Raw genomic sequence first — 9,931 nt, forward strand, 5'->3', positions numbered from 1 at the left:
TTGCCTGATAACCATTCCTCACACATCCACATCAACGCACTGGATTTTTGTAAAGAAAATGGAATCACATTGCTTTCATTTCCTCCACACTGTTCGCACAAACTTCAACCCTTGGATAGATCTGTGTTCGGACCCTTCAAGAAAGCTATAAATACTGCTTGTAATGGCTGGACGCGGAGTCACCCTGGAAAAACAATGACAATCTACGATATATCAGGTATTATCAAAACTGCTATGCCTCTGGCTTTCACACAATCGAACATTCAGGCTGGTTTTTGCAAATCATGGTATTCACCCCTATAATCGTAATGTATTTCAAGAAACTGACTTTGCATCTTCCTTTGTTACGGACAGAGCAAACCCTGACACAGAAAAGAACACTTGTGCAACACCATCTCTTGAAATGCACACACCGAACCCTGAGACTGGGAAAAACAATGCTGGAGTTAACAATGAAATACCACAGTTTTTAACACAAGAATTTGGCTTTTCACTATCGTCTGAAATAGAAAGACCTGACTCTGGAGAGAACAATCGTGAACGCAATGATGAATTGGAGCCACTTTCTTTATTATGCGAATCTTCAGTCCCAAGTTCAAGTAGTATTGAGCTAACTGCGTCATTCTCAGCCACTACACCTGTTTTCTCGCCTGAAATTGTTCGGCCTTTTCCTAATGCTCGACAAAGAAAAACAAGAGGTTCCAGAAATAAAAAGTCAACCATTTATACAGACACGCCTGAAAAAGAGGCAGTTAGGCAAGAATATGACGAAAAAGAAAAACGATTGAAGGCTCAGCAGGTAAAGAAACATCTTACTGAATCAAGAGGAATAAATAAAGGAAAAGGAAAAAACGAAGCAAAGAAAAGGAAGATACCACCATCGTCATCGGTTGAAGAAGATTATTTCCGTCTGGTTTGCTTAGGCCCATATTCAAAAAGTAGGCCTGGCGAAAAATGGATAAAATGTCAAGGAAAATGTGAGCTCTGGTCCCACTTGGAGTGCGCAGGTGGCAGTCGGTTTTACATTTGTCATAATTGTGATGAGTCAGACTAGATCTCTGTGTCGTACTTTTGCACTTTTAGAACTAAGAATCAACCTTATATTTCTACTGTTGTTTATTTTTTTGTGATCATATTTACACAAATGCTTAGATTTTCCTTGAATAAGACATTTTAAGATTTTTGTTTCACAGGTTTTTATAATGCCTATTTATTTATATGTTTTGTATTTCAACACACTTATTATATTGTATAGTTTGATATTTTAGTTAAATTCTTTTGCTGATTGTAATATGATGACTGTTATAATAACAGCTATAGATGCTAGAATTCCTTATTAATTACAAGCTATTAAATGTGTTACAAGATTATATTTCTTTTGTTGCATAAAAGTTAAATGCCGGCCGCGGTGGTCTCGCGGTTCTAGGCGCGCAGTCCGGAACCGCGCGACTGCTACGGTCGCAGGTTCGAATCCTGCCTCGGGCATGGATGTGTGTGATGTCCTTAGGTTAGTTAGGTTTAAGTAGTTCTAAGTTCTAGGTGACTGATGACCACAGCTGTTAAGTCCCATAGTGCTCAGAGCCACTTTGAGCCATAAAAGTTAAATTTTTACAGAAGATTATGTTGCTATTATGTTAGATATTAGTTGTAATAAAACTGATTTTATATTATTTTGACGCAATATTTAACGTGTCTTTACCGACCCCTGGGGTGTGGTCGGTTGTGACATTTTTCATTTTTTTTCTAATTTGCTCCTATGAGATAACCATTGTAACTAGCGACAAAATTTTAATATTTTCATTTAGACAAATGTACACTGTACTACAAAAAACATGTTTACTCCATCGAACTCGCATAGTATCAACAATATAGGGAATCAAATGAAAATTGTTACAACCATACCCAGTCTACCCTACTTCTCCCTTTTTCCGTTGTTTCTCACCTCACATTCTGTGCAGAATCGTGGGTGTCCAACCATTTAACGCCTAGTGGTAGTTTCACTGTGCTTCTCCCTCTTCCCGTAGATTCTCACCCCACATTCTGTGCAGAGTTGTGGACGTCCAACCATTTAACGCCTAGTGGTAGTTTCATTGTGCTTCTCCCTCTTTCCGTAGATTCTGACGAGAGTTGCACATGAACACTCGACCAGCTTCGCCGTTCTCGAGATACTCGTCCACAGGCTCTGCGTAATAATTATCTCCCCTTTGAAAAAGTCTCTTAAATCAATGGATTCCCCCTTTTGCAGCCCGTATCTTCGGTAGGGTAATCACAAGTCCGTGTCTGCTCTGTTACACACCTGTTTTACCGCGTCAAGTGCCCGAAATGCCACCAAGCAGCATCCAGCCTCGTCGTGGGCAGTGATCATAATGATTTGGCTTATCAGTACACATCATAACACAAAATTTAATGTGGAGGCGGAGAAAGAGGAGGGTCTGCATCTTCTAGAAGTCTTAGACGGATGTAAGAGTGATGGTACTCAGATATTCGTGTATTGATATCCTACCTATATGGTTCGGTACTTACAGAGAATCAACAGGATCAGACTATGAGTGCTCCGAAGACTTTGATTCACAAAAGCCATACAATCTCAGAGGCAGATAGCCTGCAAACTGGCCCGTGGAATACCTCTAAACTGTATTCCTACAGCATCGATGTTCCTCTCATTTTATACAAAAGATCAGACGTATAAATGATGGAACTGGAAAGAGGGAGCGCCTTCAAGACGCAACTTATATGCAATACACTGAGAATAGTTCAGCAAAAATAGATAGAATACTTAGGACTTTCGTCCTACAGCGAAACCCTCGGTGCTTCTGGGATCAGTTAAAGGCGATTTGGTGGGGAGCGTGTAGTAACTTGGTAAACGTTCAGCATTTCTTCTCAAGCGAGCCCTATAATAGTAGTTTAATACATTTTGTTAGTTCCTTTTTAAATGATGGCATTCATTTTTATGTGTTGCAGTCTTTTTCTGAAATTGTAAAAAATACTCTGGAAAATGAAGGCTTTTCCAAATGTGGAAACATGGTTGAAGGTCAAAAACCTGGGAACAAACATTCGATTAAAATTTTAAAGCGTTTGCAGTTTAGAAAATTTTATCAGTACTGTAATTAATTACCAATCTATTACACAATTACTGTACATAGACCAATAACCAGTAATTGAAATCAAATTAAACAGAAGTACTGTCAAAATGCAGTAACAATATATTCTGAAATAGAGACTAATGGAAACTAACAACAAATGTCTATTTTCAAGAGAGGTAAAATTCTCAATTTGCCAGTATCGCATATTTCATGGTAAATGAGCTTCTTCTGTTTCAACGAACAAGACGCTGCACGAACTATGAAGTGTGACCTAGCTGTACACATATATCAATAGTTCTAACACATATACCGTTGTATTCTCCGTAAAATTCTGTACCTGTACAACAAACAGGTTTAATATAGTGTAAAGCACTTAAATGCGTAGGACGTGAAATATTTACAAATATTGCGCAAAACACAATCGCATGTGTAACAGCGTCGCGCGGGATTAGCCGAGTGGTCTTAGACGCTGCAGTCAGGGACTGTGCGGCTGGTCCCGATGGAGGTTCGAGTCCTCCCTCGAGCATGGGTGTGTGTGTTTGTTCTTAGGATAATTTAGGTTAAGTAGTGTGTAAGCTTAGGGACTGATGACCTTAGCAGTTAAGTCCCATAAGATTTCACACACATTTGAACAGTTGAACATGTGTAACAGCAACAAAAATCGTGGAACATGGAAGAAACTGTTTATGGCGCTCTCTAAAGCACTTTCCTTAATTTGATTCTAAAATCAGTCGATAGGCTGATGTAGCGACCAAAAAACAGCGTATGTTGCTAGATACACTACCCTCTAGGTACAACTCTCTCACTTACTGCGTAAGGCAGGGTTTTTAGGATACTTTACGGGTAAGCAAATCGTTTAAAGGAAAATTCCTAAATCAGGATTGCAGTTTACATTATAGTGTGCTGCAAGGTTGTAAATCAACTGTTGCAGAACACTATGTTTCTACTGGCATGGACATCAATGTTACAAAAATTATGGTACATTCATCGAACATTTGTCGTCATGAAATCTGTGGATATACTACTTTCAGAAGACTTGATAGAATCGGGATGGCTGGATGCCGCTTGTAATCCCGTTAGTGACAAACTTTCAAGCTTTGCGCAAGCGACATATTCCTGCGATTATACCGAAAGTAATCAATCAGATATGGACAAGGTGAATTAGTGAATTAGGGTGTGGTGTGTGTGTGTGTGTGTGTGTGTGTGTGTGTGTGTGGTCGTGTGTGTGTGTGTGTGTGTGTGTGTGTGTGTGTGGTGTATGTGTGTGTGTGTGTGTGTGTGTGTGTGTGTGTAGCAGATCCATGTCCTGTCACTAGTATAAACATGAAGGTAGCCAAAAGATTTTGCATCTAAATGTCAGTAAGTTAACTACATCAGGAAGTTCTTCCGGTATTTTATGGGACAGTGGAGAACAACTTTGTGAAGATTTCTGTTTAATGAATTGGTCATGACTGACTCTTCACATGCGATTACGAGTGCTGACCTTGAACCGTTTCATAGTGAGCATACTATGTCGTTGCCGAGCAATGTGGGAACCAACGTCCCATGCAAAGAGGCAGTTTCATTGACGCCATTTATACCACCCCCCTGAGACCTTTTCCTATCGATTTTGAGCTGTGGTATGTTTGGAAAATCTTCCTCAATCATCGTTAAGAAAACCACGTGATTTCAAGGGTGAGCCTTTTGTTTCTAGGCAACGGCCTTGCCGCAGTGGATGCACCGGTTCCCGTCCGATCACCGAAGTTAAGCGCTGTCGGGCGTGGCCGGCACTTGGATGGGTCACCATCCGGGCCGCCATGCGCTGTTGCCATTTTTCGGGGTGCACTCAGCCTCGTGATGCTAATTGAGGAGCTACTCGACCGAATGGTAGCGGCTCCGGTCAAAGAAAACCATCGTAACGACCGGGAGAGCGGTGTGCTGACCACACGCCCCTCCTATCCGCATCCTCATCTGAGGATGACACGGCGGTCGGATGGTCCCGATGGGCCACTTGTGGCCTGATGACGGAGTGCTTTTGTTTCTACCTCTCAGAAAACTTCATTTTACCCCTGAGGACGTAATTACAGCCAGGTTGGAAACCACTGATGTAGATACTTGTGTTGCTGTATTCAAGCCTGTTTGCTACGGCGGTATGATCCTACATGACAAAATGAATAATGTCTGTCCTCTCGGGGTCTGTTTGCGTGGGCCGTTGGAATTCTGCATGGGGTTGAGTACGGCCCTTCTCAACTTCTCGCCGCAGTCGTGGGCTAGCAGTAATGTCGTGGAACTACTAGCCTCCGGCTAACCAGGACAAGATTATGTCACCGTCGGATAGCGACACGTGCTGCGAGATATTCCTCCTCCTTATGCGAGATGCAACACTGTTGTTGTTGTTGTTGTGGTCTTCAGTCCCGAGAGTGGTTTGATGCAGCTCTCCATGCCATACAGTAAAGCTGCATGCCCTCAGGAAAAATTAGGGATGTAGTTTCCCCTTGCTTTCAGCCGTTCGCAGTACCAGCACAGCAAGGCCGTTTTGGTTAGTGTTACAAGGCCAGATGAGTCAATCATCCAGACTGTTGCCCCTGCAACTACTGAAAAGGCAACACCAACAACATCTAAATGCTATTTCTGAATGAGAAAACCGTTGCGGTATCTTTCCTTATACACAGAATGTACTGTACACCATGTTACGCCTGATACTTTGTGCGATTGAGCTGAAATGCTAATCATTTTGATGTCCAAGAATCTACAGCATTTCAAGCCAGTTTCTGGGGGTGAAGCTGACTCCTGCACGTGGTGCCCCTGCATAGGTACTGGACTAGATTCTCCAGTACTGAACTGAACGTCAGCATTCCAAAAGCATTGCATTATAGGTTTCACTATGAATGGAAACCAAAGGTCTTTATCAAGACCTCACCTTGTGATCGTATCAATCAACATAGAAGGATTGTCTGTTGCCAAAGAAGAACTCCTGCAACATATTGCCAAGGAACCTAGGTGTGATATTTTATGTATACAAGAAACCCATCGAGATGACACCATGAGAAGACCAAAAATCCTTGGGATGAAACTGGCAGTTGAGCGACCCCATAGACAATATGGCAGTGCTATCTTTGTGAGGAACGATATAGCTGTTCTCTCTACCTCACTTACAGAATTCAACAATATTGAAATACTGTCTGTAGAACTGAATGGTTGTATTGTGTCGTCAATTTACAAACCCCCAGGAGCAGATTTCCAATTTTCACCTACAGACAACTACACCAATCAACAAGCTCACTTTATTGTTGGAGATTTCAATAGTCATAGCAGTGTTTGGGGTTATGTTGAGGACGACAGTAATGGTGAAGCAGTTTTGACTTGGGCTGATACCAACCATCTTAATCTTGTCCATGATAATAAACTCCCACCATCTTTTAACAGTGGGCGTTGGAAACGTGGGTATAACCCCGACTTAATTTTTGTTAGCGAGAACATAGCTCACCAATGCAGAAAAACTGTTCTAAACCCGATACCAAATACTCAACACCGCCCCATAGGCTGCCAAGTGTTTGCAGCCATTACTCCTAGAATCACATCATTCCGAAGGCGATACAATTTCAAGAAAGCAGACTGGCAGAAGTTTGCTGACCTCCTTGACTCAGAAGTTTCACGCATAGAACCCTCAGTTTCCAACTATGATGAGTTTGTAGAAGCCGTGAAAAGATGCTCAAGACTCTCAACTCCCAGAGGCTGTCGAGTTAACTACATACCTGGCTTGACAGAAGAATCCGTGAAGCATCTACATAACTATATCCAACTTTTCAATGATAATCCTTACAGCATTGAAACCTTAACTGCTGGCCAAAATTTATCCTCAGCCTTAGCCAAATCCAAAAAAGAACGATGGATAGAGTTACTCGAGAACCTTGATATGTCTAAAAGCAGTCAGAAAGCCTGGCAGTTGCTGCGACGCCTGAACAACGACCCTGTCCACAATCATGGCCATGCAAACATTGCACCAGATCAAATTGCTCATCATCTAGTTCAGAATGGAAGGGTCAATTGTTCTAAAGATAGAACAAAACTCAAAAGAGAACCTGAACGTGAAAACAACCATCTATCAAATGACTTCATCTTACAAGAACTCAGAACCGCAATTCAGAAATGCAAAAATGGTAAAGCGCCTGGTCTAGACGACCTAATGATTGAGCAAATTAAACATTTTGGTCCCATCACGGAAAGATGGCTTCTGCAATTCTATAATGGTTGTCTGAAGCGGAAACAGATCCCTGCCATCTGGAGGAAAACTAAAGTTATTCCCTTACTAAAACCTGGAAAGGGTGCAGCTGATCCCAAGAACTACCGACCGATTTCGCTCCTTTGCCATTTGTATAAAATCTATGAAAGAATGTTGCTAAATAGACTCACTCCCATTGTTGAAAAACAACTCATACCTCAACAAGCAGGTTTCCGACCTGGAAAGAATTGTACAGCACAAGTCCTTAATCTGACTGAACATATTGAAGAGGGATATGAAAAAGGATACATTTCCGGGGCTGTCTTCGTGGATCTCACAGCAGCATATGACACCATTCAACATCGACAATTATTGCACAAAGTCTACTACATCACTAGAGACATTAATTTCACCAGAACTGTGCAGACACTTTTGGAAAACCGGCGATTCTATGTGGAGTTCCAAGGAAGAAAGAGTAGATGGAGAAGTCAAAGGAATGGCTTGCCTCAGGGTAGTGTCCTTTCCCCCATATTGTTCAATATATTTACAAATGACCAGCCTCAACCTTCTCTTACAAAGAGTTTCATCTATGCAGATGATCTTGCCTTAGTCACACAAGCCAGAGATTTTGACACAGTAGAAAACCAGCTTACTGTTGCTCTCAAGGACCTATCTGAGTACTACAGAGTCAATAACTTAAGACCGAACCCTGCTAAAACTCAAGTTTGTGCTTTCCACCTACGCAATCGAGAGGCCTATAGAAAACTTACAGTGGTTTGGGAAGATCAAGAGCTTGAACATTGTTTCTACCCCAAATATCTGGGTGTCACCTTAGATCGAACGTTGACCTACAGAAAACACTGCACTAACACTAAGCAGAAAGTTGCTGCTCGTAACAACATCCTGCGGAAGCTCACTGGCAGCGTTTGGGGTGCAGATCCCAAACTACTAAGAACATCAGCCTTGGCCTTGTGCTATTCCGCAGCTGAATACGCATGTCCTGTATGGTACAAGTCATCTCATGCAAAGCAGGTTGATGTGGCCCTGAACGAAACCTGCAGGACAGTAACGGGATGCCTCAAAGCTACACCTATTGATAAACTCCATAAACTAGCAGGTATTGCTCCTCCAGACATAAGGCGTGAAGTCGCAGCCAAACTTGAGAGACATAAAGCAGATCATAACACCGATCACCTGCTACATGGATACCAGCCACCAATTAGTAGACTCAAATCTAGGAGGAGCTTCATGAGAACTACTACACCCCTCACCGGTCGGACTGGAGCAGCCAGACTATCTCAGTGGACAGCAAAATCTGACAGTAATGATTGGATGACTCCTTCTGAGACCCTTCCTCCTGGTGGAAATCAAGTCTGGACAGTGTGGAAGTCTCTAAATCGGCTCAGGAGTGGCGTCGGACGAACTAAGGACAATCTGTTTAAATGGGGCTTCATGAAGGAATCTTCCACCTTGTGTGACTGCGGAGAAGAACAGACAACCAAACATTTAATTAACTGTCCTAGATGTCCTGTATCATGTTCCACACAAGAGCTTGTTGATGTTTCAGACAATGCTGCTGCCGTTGCACAATTTTGGGCTAATACCGTTTAGTTTGTTCTTTTATGATTTGACCTGATTTGTTATATTGTATATATTGTAAATATTGTTGTAATGTTTTTGACTCGAAATAAATAAGCCAGTTTCTCGTATCTTCAAGTTACCTTCCATTAGGAAAGTAGAATGCTGCTCCTTACCGTTTTGAAAATTTATCGTTTCTTACACGCCACCTTCATGATGTTGCAGTTATTACGACCAGGAGCGTATTTTGTTTTACAATAAATGTATCTGGAATTCCTTAAGATATTTGTAAAGAAGATGAAATTTTGCGTGACTGTACTGTAGACTTGGATAAAAAGTCAGATATAGATAACGAGGTCCTCGTACTTTTGATATTGTGGTGTGTTGCGGGGTCTGCATAAGCGTGCACAGTGGCAGGGAAACAGCTGCCGGCCGCCGACTGGCCGCATCCGCACGAGGGTCACGTCCGCAACTCCCCCGGGCGGGCGCCGCTGTCTGCAAGCACAAGTTTGTGCCGGAGAGGGAAAAGTTGCGCCCCGTCCTACAGCCCGGCTCGCCGGCGCGTTTTTTCTTCCTCTCTTTCCGCCGTCGGATGGTTACGAGTAAACAGGGCGCACACGTGGCTGGCTCCCCGTCCGAGGTCGGCAAGCCGCGAGAGCGCAGAGACAGCGACCTCGTCGCGAACGCAGGCGGCGGCAACCATGGTCGTTCCTACGATTATAATGTACACGGCGATATCACATTGCCATTATATGTAGCTGCAGAATTCAGTCTACATCTACATCTGCATCATTACTCTGCAATGCACATTTAAGTGCTTGGCAGAGGGTTCATCGAACCGCAATCATACTATCTCTCTACCATTCCACTCCCGAACAGCGCGCGGGAAAAACGAACACCTAAGCCTTTCTGTTCGAGCTCTGATTTCTCTTATTTTATTTTGATGATCATTCCTACCTATGTAGGTTGGGCTCAACAAAATATTTTCGCATTCGGAAGAGAAAGTTGGTGACTGAAATTTCGTAAATAGATCTCGCCGTGGCGAAAAACGTCTTTGCTTTAATGACTT

The 9,931-nt window shown here is 42.6% G+C and overlaps 1 pseudogene; it reads left to right on the forward strand.

Moving 5' to 3' along the window:
* Window positions 1-4,775: 4,775 nt before the first annotated feature.
* On the forward strand, window positions 4,776-4,893 carry LOC126164162 (5S ribosomal RNA; annotated as a pseudogene).
* The last annotated feature ends 5,038 nt before the right edge of the window (window positions 4,894-9,931 follow it).

This window comes from Schistocerca cancellata, chromosome 2, assembly GCF_023864275.1.
Source record: "Schistocerca cancellata isolate TAMUIC-IGC-003103 chromosome 2, iqSchCanc2.1, whole genome shotgun sequence".
Taxonomy (NCBI): Eukaryota; Metazoa; Arthropoda; class Insecta; order Orthoptera; family Acrididae; genus Schistocerca; species Schistocerca cancellata.